Source organism: Anarhichas minor, unplaced genomic scaffold, assembly GCF_050575085.1.
Source record: "Anarhichas minor isolate MPS153535 unplaced genomic scaffold, ASM5057508v1 ptg000003l, whole genome shotgun sequence".
In the NCBI taxonomy this organism is placed as follows: domain Eukaryota; kingdom Metazoa; phylum Chordata; class Actinopteri; order Perciformes; family Anarhichadidae; genus Anarhichas; species Anarhichas minor.
The window spans coordinates 19852501-19862500 of record NW_027466449.1 but is presented as its reverse complement, the minus strand read 5'-3'; the positions used below and the strand labels follow the sequence as shown (position 1 = coordinate 19862500).

Genomic DNA, 10000 nt, shown 5'->3' with positions numbered 1-10000 from the left:
AAAGACTGAGAGAAGTCCTTCAAGACTGAGAGAAGTCTTTAAAGACTGAGAGAAGTCTTTAAAGACTGAGAGAAGTCCTTCAAGACTGAGAGAAGTCTTTAAAGACTGAGAGAAGTCCTTCAAGACTGAGAGAAGTCTTTAAAGACTGAGAGAAGTCCTTCAAGACTGAGAGAAGTCTTTAAAGACTGAGAGAAGTCCTAAAGACTGAGAGAAGTCTTTCAAGACTGAGAGAAGTCCTAAAGACTGAGAGAAGTCTTTCAAGACTGAGAGAAGTCCTTCAAGACTGAGAGAAGTCTTTAAAGACTGAGAGAAGTATTTAAAGACTGAGAGAAGTCCTAAAGACTGAGAGAAGTATTTAAAGACTGAGAGAAGTCCTAAAGACTGAGAGAAGTATTTCAAGACTGAGAGAAGTCCTTCAAGACTGAGAGAAGTCTTTAAAGACTGAGAGAAGTCTTTAAAGACTGAGAGAAGTCCTAAAGACTGAGAGAAGTCTTTAAAGACTGAGAGAAGTCCTTCAAGACTGAGAGAAGTCCTAAAGACTGAGAGAAGTCTTTAAAGACTGAGAGAAGTCCTTCAAGACTGAGAGAAGTCCTTCAAGACTGAGAGAAGTATTTAAAGACTGAGAGAAGTCCTTCAAGACTGAGAGAAGTCCTTCAAGACTGAGAGAAGTATTTAAAGACTGAGAGAAGTCCTAAAGACTGAGAGAAGTCCTTCAAGAACACATTCAAAGACGTCATATGGAATCATTTTTAACTGTTGACTGACATGTTGTGAATCAATAATAAAAGAACAATGATAATTAATTAATTTAATTGATAATTAAAGTAATTTACAGCCCTACAATTAACATGAAAGGTGACATAAACAAGTTACAGATGTGTATGTTTCTATGAGGAGCATCTCCTCATGCTGCATTCTGATTGATCGGACTGTAGATTGTAGCAGAAGTCACATTGTGAGAATTTGGTCCAAAATTAGACTAAACTTTTCAACTGGGAGATCCTGAACATACACCTCTAGTTTCTTCTTCATCCTCCTCTCCTCACCTCCATCCATCCCCTCTCTCTCTCTCTCTCTCTGTCTCTCTCTCTGTCTCTCTCTGTCTCTCTCTCTCTCTGTCTCTCTCTCTCTCTCTGTCTCTCTCTCTCTCTCTCTCTCTCAATGAAGTCAGCTCCAATTCATTTATTACGAGCTGTAAACAAAACAGATCCGACACACAGAGCTTCACCGAGCGTCACACAGGTCGATCAAAACAACAGAGGACGGAAATACACCTCCTCCTCCTCCTCTCCCTTTTTCATCCCCCTCTCCATCCCCTCCAGGCGGTTCATCCATCCTGCCCACTCAGAGACAGAAATAGACTGATGGAGAGCAGGAGAGCTCTGCTGGGAGATGACCACTGGACACACACACACACACACACACACACACACACAGGGTGTACTGTATAGGTGGACTTGATTCACAGCTCGGTTCATATTTATATGCTGCAGTTTTCGATGGTCCACTTTATTAGGTACATGGAGCCTCTCACCGTGATGAACAGCAGGATTTACTGCAGGTTTGTGACAGACTGCATCAGTTTCAGTCAGGTGTTCGTCATCAGCTGAGAGTGTTACACAGACTCACATCTCCATCAGCTTTATTGAACAAGTATGTGTTGACATACGAGGGATGTTTGGACTTTCACCCAGGACACAGGTGTTCACATCCCGTGTGACACTAAGCTTATGTTGAGTTATTATACTGCAGGTTTTTTTTACGACTTAACTAATGTTGGTTACGTAACAAGCACACCTATTTTACCTGAACCGCGATCTATCCTATGAACTAAGTAACTTACGTTGGAAGTGTATTTTTGAAACGATACTATATGTGTAACGAGGGGAAACTGAACCGTTTAGACATAAGCTAATGAGCCAGTGGCGGCTGTCCAATAGAGGGCCATGGGGCCTGGCCCCACCTTGAGCCACACAAAAAACAAAAACAAAAACAAAAAATTATAATAATCATAAATTATACAAATTGTCAATATTTGTGTTTTTGAACTATGGAATGTACCCAGTAATATGTGTAAAATATGATATCTGCGCAAAATATATGCTTTTCCTGCTCGTGCTCTCCGCCTGTGTGCACGACACGTCTCAGAACGCACAGCTAGGGGGGCCAAATCGTTTTGGCCCAAAAGAGGCGGGTCTATGAAGCAGTTTAGCCAATAGCTGATTAAAGATATAAATGAGTGACATACAAGTTAGCCAAACAGCGCCCTCAAATAGATTCAGCGAGGGGGCCAAAAAGATTTTGCCCCCCTCGCTGCGCGTTCTCGTCAGGAGAAGTCTCTACAGGCGAGCGTGAGCACTACTCCTCCAGGTCTCGTTTGAGAGGAGAACTTTGGCGGAGATTCTGCAGACCAAAGAGCTGATATCAGATCAGCCTGACCTCACAATCAGACAGCAGACTAGCGGGAAAGGGAAGCAGTACATGAAGCTTCTGTACTAGCTGAACACCAGACAGGTTTGGCTAGCTGGATGACGTCATGCTAATAACGTATTTAGCTTTTTAAAACAACGGGGACAGATCCAGCACGGACAGTTAGGGAGTGAGGGATGAGGAGGTAAGGAAACATGAGACCACCAGGGTAGGGAGTGAGGGATGAGGAGGTAAGGAAACATGAGAACACCAGGGTAGGGAGTGAGGGATGAGGAGGTAAGGAAACATGAGAACACCAGGGTAGGGAGTGAGGGATGAGGAGGTAAGGAAACATGAGAACACCAGGGTAGGGAGTGAGGGATGAGGAGGTAAGGAAACATGAGAACACCAGGGTAGGGAGTGAGGGATGAGGAGGTAAGGAAACATGAGAACACCAGGGTAGGGAGTGAGGGATGAGGAGGTAAGGAAACATGAGAACACCAGGGTAGGGAGTGAGGGATGAGGAGGTAAGGAAACATGAGAACACCAGGGTAGGGAGTGAGGGATGAGGAGGTAAGGAAACATGAGAACACCAGGGTAGGGAGTGAGGGATGAGGAGGTAAGGAAACATGAGAACACCAGGGTAGGGAGTGAGGGATTGAGGAGGTAAGGAAACATGAGAACACCAGGGTAGGGAGTGAGGGATGAGGAGGTAAGGAAACATGAGAACACCAGGGTAGGGAGTGAGGGATGAGGAGGTAAGGAAACATGAGAACACCAGGGTAGGGAGTGAGGGATGAGGAGGTAAGGAAACATGAGAACACCAGGGTAGGGAGTGAGGGATGAGGAGGTAAGGAAACATGAGAACACCAGGGTAGGGAGTGAGGGATGAGGAGGTAAGGAAACATGAGAACACCAGGGTAGGGAGTGAGGGATGAGGAGGTAAGGAAACATGAGAACACCAGGGTAGGGAGTGAGGGATGAGGAGGTAAGGAAACATGAGAACACCAGGGTAGGGAGTGAGGGATTGAGGAGGTAAGGAAACATGAGAACACCAGGGTAGGGAGTGAGGGACTGAGGAGGTAAGGAAACATGAGAACACCAGGGTAGGGAGTGAGGGACTGAGGAGGTAAGGAAACATGAGAACACCAGGGTAGGGAGTGAGGGATGAGGAGGTAAGGAAACATGAGAACACCAGGGTAGGGAGTGAGGGATGAGGAGGTAAGGAAACATGAGAACACCAGGGCACACATGGAGAACTCATTCAAGCTACATATTAGACAAAGTGAACATCTTTTCTTCTACATAGTTGTCCTCAGTCTCATCTGCTTAACGTGGTCATGGAGACATCAACATGTAACTGAGATGGTAAATTAACAGTGAAAACTCATCATAGCTTAATTTAACATCAGTATTCATAATTACACTTCATGTTTACTTCTCCTGATCTTTACCTCCTATAACAAGGTCCATAGGGGCATCTCAATAAATACACGTTATATTATATTATATTATATAAGTGATATTTACTGCTTTTTTTCGTGTTGGAATAAATGTTAAATATTTAACTGCAAAGTAGTAATGCGTGTTTGATACTTTCATTTTTTTTGCATTAAATCATACTGGGATGTTTGCTGAGATTGATAGGATGGCCCTACCTAGAACATGTTCCACCAGCCGCTACTGTAATGAGCTAAACGCTAACGCCAGCTTTTGTGCATTTGAATCTTGAAAGGTGCAGTGAAACTACACAAAGAGGAACAGTGTGTTTTGTGAACAGTTCAATTTAAATCATTTAACAGCATCGTCTCTTTTCAGATTCTGAAAGTCCTGAAAACGTCAGCACGTTTTTAATGGAATCTTTTTCTCAGGGAGAGATTTCCAATTAAAATACAAAAGTTTGTAATGTGATTGAACCAGACCTGTAAAGACCACGTTAGGGATTCAGGAGTCCTGTCACAAAGTTAGGCGGCCAATCAGCTTCCAGATCAGTGCTGACGGCTGCAGACAACCAGATTTGAATTTTGCAAATGACTTCCTCTGAGATTTGGATCAACGTCACATTAACACTCTCTCTCTCTCTCTCTCTCTCTCTCTCTCTCTCTGTCTCTCTGTCTCTCTCTCTCTCTCTCTCTCTCTCTCTCTCTCTCTCTCTCTCTCTCTCTCTCTCTCTCTCTAACGTAACACATTACTTCGGTCCTAACTCTAACCTCAAACGTTGAAACCAAAGTCTGAACCCTTAAACTGGACTATGAAGACGTGGACCAGCAGAAAAAGATCTTCCAGCACTTAGACTGTGTCGCACCAACAAGGATTCATTTAATCTCAGACTCGTTCTAATCAGAGTTGAGCAAAAGGTTTTAATGATGAAATCCATGTTTAAAAGGAAGCAGAGCTCTGTTGCACTGTTAAAAACGAGTCCCTGTTTAGAAAATACAGGTTTAAACCACATGGAGACGCTTGCTGACCCAAATGAAATGAAATAATGAAATACATGTGTTTGCTGTCAGGACGTAAAGAGTGGGCTATAAAATCAAACGGGGGACACTGTGGGCTGCTGCTGAACTAAAGGTACAAGCAGCTTTAAAGCACATATTGTACATACGTGTCCATAGAACAGAAACACTGAAGGACATATTCTTAAGTTTTCTGCCTTTTTTCACATCAGTCAGAGTTGTGTGTCCACTCAGAGCCACCGTACCTACAAACGTCCTCATCCAACGATCCGATAAACTGATTAACTTTCTCCATTCGTCTCCCAGCACAAAACATTGAGGACAAGAATGTAGAGAATACAGAGAAGTGATCCTCCGGCTGCGTCCACACTGACACGTCTTGTTTTAAAGTGAAAACCATCTCCGTCCACATGAGCGTTAAAGGTGAAGCTTGATACTTAACGTCTTCCTCTATATTTATTTTTCAAACTGCAGGTTTTGCTCTTTCTCTCTCTCTCTCTCATCTATTTAAAAATGAGCACTTACAAATCAAAGTTTACTAGATTATGGGTCAATAAAGTTGTGAACACACGTCTCTCACTCGGTTTGGTTGTTGTCCGTTCTCACTCGTCTCTCTGCTGGAGGCTGAAGTCTCTGTCCTAGTGGAGAGCGTTTATGCTTTTGTTCCTTTACAGTTTCTATGTAAACTTCACAAGTTGTGCAGAACAAAGTAAGGATAGATACGAAAAGGAAAGCCTTTCATTTTGTGTCCATCGCCCTCCTTAAACCTTCAGATGTCCGCTCGCTAATCGCTCCAATAAGAGCTGCTTAAACAAAAAATATATGTTTGGTTTGTAAAAGGCCTCAATACTCTACATTTACTATAAATCTACATTTACTATTGGCGACATACATTAGATATTGAAGTTATTATTTATTGTTCCGGTGGGAAGATAAAGCACTCTGAACATGTTTCAGTGTAAAAACAAACAGCTGACTAAACAATCTCTGGTCTCTCTGCTAACGTTGTTCTTCTTACAAATGAACCAACAAAATATATATATCGACAATAAGATCAGGAGAAATGTTACAGTGAGACAATATTTCACAATAAGAGGGTTCTAAAGGTCGACAGGATCAGAGAACAAATATCTGAGGGTAAAAAATCTAAAATCAGACATTCATCAGCAACCCTGGAATTTATTAATCAATCACCCGACCAATCAACCAATCAACCAATCAACCCATCAACAAATCGACCAACCCATCAACCCATCAACCCATCAACCAATCAACCCATCAACCAATCAACCCATCAACCCATCAACCAATCAACCCATCAACCAATCAACCCATCAACCCATCAACCCATCAACCAATCGACAATCAACCCATCAACCAATCGACCCATCAACCCATCAACCAATCAACCCATCAACCAATCAACCAATCAACCCATCAACCCATCAATCATCATTCTGTTTAAAAAATTTAAATAAAAAAAGACGTCATTGTGTCTCATCCACCTCTTTCTCTGTCTCTGCTCGATGACACACAAACACACACTCTCACACACACACACACACACACACACACGAACACACTCTCTCAGAGGAATGTGGAGGCATGCAGGTCATCTGGAGCTGAACCAGAATCTTCTGCAGGGAAACAAACTGTGTTTTCTGTGGAGGTTGCGGAGTTCAGAGTGAAACATAAACCGCTCCACTCGTCTCCAGATACGAGACACTCGTTGTTTTACAGCAACAACACGTTAAAACTAGACAGTGATGGATGAATTGTCATCGTCTTCCCTCCTAAACCTCATGTTTAACTCTTCGGATACAGTTTTACTGATCTGAACACATAACTGGTTTAAAAAAAAACAGATCTTTTAATTGTAATTTCTTTGGGCCTGTAGCTGTAGATACGTGTTTCTGCTCAGAAGGTTACAGTTTGTTTGTTTGTAAGCAGAATCGGACTAAATCAAGTTCCCTGGCAACTAAACTGAATTACGTAACGTATTTATCTACCGGCTGACAGTCACAGTTCTAAACACGTGGTTAATGTTGTAAAATGAAACTACTTGGTTCACTTTTGGTAAAACATATGATAAGATAGACTTTATTGTCCCGAAGAAAATGTGTCTTGGACACATACAGTATCTGCTAAAAGCATGATTGTGTTTGTTACTCTATTTAAAGGAGCAGTGTGTAGGATTCAGTGATGTCTGGTGGCGAAGTTGCAGATTACATCAAACTGAAAACCCCTCCCCTAACTCCTCCCATGGGGCATGTAGAGAACTACGGTGGCCTTCAGGTATCATACAAACATTAAAGTCTCCCTCTAGAGCCAGTGTTAAGTTTGTCCGTTCTGGGCTACTGTAGAAACATGGCGGTGCAACATGGCGGACTCCGCCTCCTGCTCCCTATGTGGATATGAAGGGCTCATTCTAAGCTAATGAGATTCATGTGATTATATACTAAAGAAAACATAGTTATGAATATTATATAATAGGTAACCACGTCAGGTTCGGGGGTCTCGGGATCGCCTCTCTGCTGTTTGCAGATGATGTGGTCCTGTTAGCCTCCTCGGATCGTGACCTCCAGCATTCACTGGGACGGTTTGCAGCCGAGTGTGAAGTGGCGGGGATGAGAGTTAGCACCTCCAAATCTGAGGCCATGGTGCTCTGCCGGAAACCGGTGGATTGCTCCCTCCAGGTGGGGACGGAGTGCCTACCTCAAGCGAAGGAGTTCAAGTATCTCGGGGTCTTGTTCACGAGTGAGGGTAAGATGGAGCGGGAGATCGACAGACGGATCGTTGCGGCTGCAGCAGTAAAGCAGGCGCTGCACCGGACCGTCTTGGTGAAGAGGGAGCTGAGCCGGAAGGCAAAGCTCTCAATTTACCACTCGGTCTACGTTCCTACCCTCACCTATGGTCATGAACTCTGGGTCGTGACCGAAAGGACAAGGTCGCGGCTACAAGCGGCCGAAATGAGCTTCCTCCGTAGGGTGGCCGGGCTCAGCCTTAGAGATAGGTTAAGGAGCTCGGTCATCAGGAGGGAGCTTGGAGTCGAGCCGCTACTCCTTCGCGTCGAAAGGAGTCAGCTGAGGTGGTTCAGCATCTAATTAGGATGCCTCCTGGACGCCTCCCACTGGAGGTTTTCCAGGCACGTCCAACTGGGAAGAGACCCCGGGGAAGACCCAGAACACGCTGGAGGGATTACATCTCCCAGCTGGCCTGGGAACGCCTCGGGATCCCCCAGAATGAGCTGGAACATGTTGCCGGTGAGAGGGAGGTCTGGGTCAGCCTGCTGGGTTGCTGCCACCGCGACCCGACCCCGGATAAGAGGAGGAAAATGGATGGATGGAGGTAATAATGATATTAATAATAATAGATCTCTCTAAATGCTGCACACTGTACCTTTAAGTGAATTAAAATAAGTTAACCTTGACTTTTGGTCTCCTGGGTGAAAGTCCTGTGTTAGTTGGACGCCTCCATCGGCCCCGACCTCCTCACTGCACGCAGACTTTCATTAAAAGTGTTTGTGAAATGTAAATGTTTACAGTAAAATGTTTTTGTGTGTCGAGGACAGAATCACGGTTTTTAGTTAACGTCTCTGCTTTACGACGTCACTCGGAGTTAACTCACGTTACAAGAACCAAAGAGACGGGTTGAGAGTTCTGTCTGCATAATGTCTGCATGCATCTCATCTCTTGAGTCTGTTCCTCTGTGGCCAGTTTTCATGAATGGATCTAGTTTTAGAGATAATACTGTATGTCCCATTATTACTCTACTCCATTTATATCTCACACTATACTAAACTGCATTATATTATACGATATCATGTGAGTATGTTACACCAGCTGATGTCACATTTACATTACTTACTGACTTGTATTTTTTACTTTAATTGCTCTTTTTTTAATGATACATTTGATGACATTTCTTAACGGTGGCACTACAGCAACATTATTTTTGTTCTGACTCACTTCACATTTTGCACAATTGTGTCCCAAACTCTGCGTCAGGAGACGTGTGATTGGACAGTGATTCATTCATCGTTTACGCTTCAACTACAGACCGAAGGAAAGAAATTGACTTTTGTCCGTCCTTCCCATGTTTGCACGCAGTGACTTCAGAAGTGTGACTGTGTTGTATGTTGATGTGTTGGGAGTGAATGTACAAACGTCTCAGTGGTGTGTGTGTGTGTGTGTGTGTGTGTGTGTGTGTGTGTGTGTGTATGTGTGTGTGTGTGTACGTGTGTTTTCATTGTTTGGGTCCAACTTGCATCATTAATCAGGAATGTGAGGTCACAACAAGGGAACAAACTCAGAGTATCTCTGTAACACACACACACACACAATCTGCAGTCCAACCAGGAGACAACCTTTGGTTCTGAAAGGTGAAGCCGATGCTTCACGTGTTAAAGCTGCATTCTCTCTAGTGTCCACCAGGGGGCGACTCCTCTGGTTGTATAGAAGTCTATGAGAAAATGACTCTACTTCTCTCTTGATTTATTACCTCAGTAAACATTGTAAACATGAGTTTATGGTCTCAATCTCTAGTTTCAAGTCTTCTTCAATACAGCATGATGTTCATTTAGTACATTATGGTCCATTTAGAGTCACACAGACCATAAAGCAGGAGATGCTTTAGGGCGGGGCTACACGGTGATTGACAGGTCTCTACGTCACTCCTCCTCAGTCCAGATATGGTCGCTGATCTCAAGACTTCAAAACATCCACAAACCAACAAGACATGTCACCATGACTACGTCCACTTCTTATACAGTCTGTGGGTCCAACTACACCGTCTCTTCTGACCAAAACATCTCAACATCACAACTTCAGGAGCTTTTAATCTTGATTTTGTGATAAAGAAGAAATGCTATATAATTTGTTGTGGAGATCTGTGTCAGAGACACAAACTGAGAGTTTATATCTTCAGATAACAACTAGTTTCCAGCTGGTTTCATGCAGCATTCTCATTCTCAATAACTCATTCGGCAATGCGCTGTAATTCGTAGATATCTTGAACTAGGACATATAAAGATCGCTAAATCGCCCATAAGGTGGACGTGTCAAGGAAACTCTTCGTTCTTCGTGTGAAACAAGAAGTAAATGTTGATCTTTTCTGTCATAAAACTTGCGTACTTC

General features: G+C 43.4%; 1 protein-coding gene across 4 annotated transcripts in view; it reads right to left on the bottom strand.

Annotated features, from left to right (window-relative positions):
* Nucleotides 1-10000, bottom strand: part of sulf2b (sulfatase 2b) — a 76367-nt gene that overhangs the window by 48353 nt on the left and 18014 nt on the right. The gene's annotated exons all lie outside the window — the stretch shown is intronic.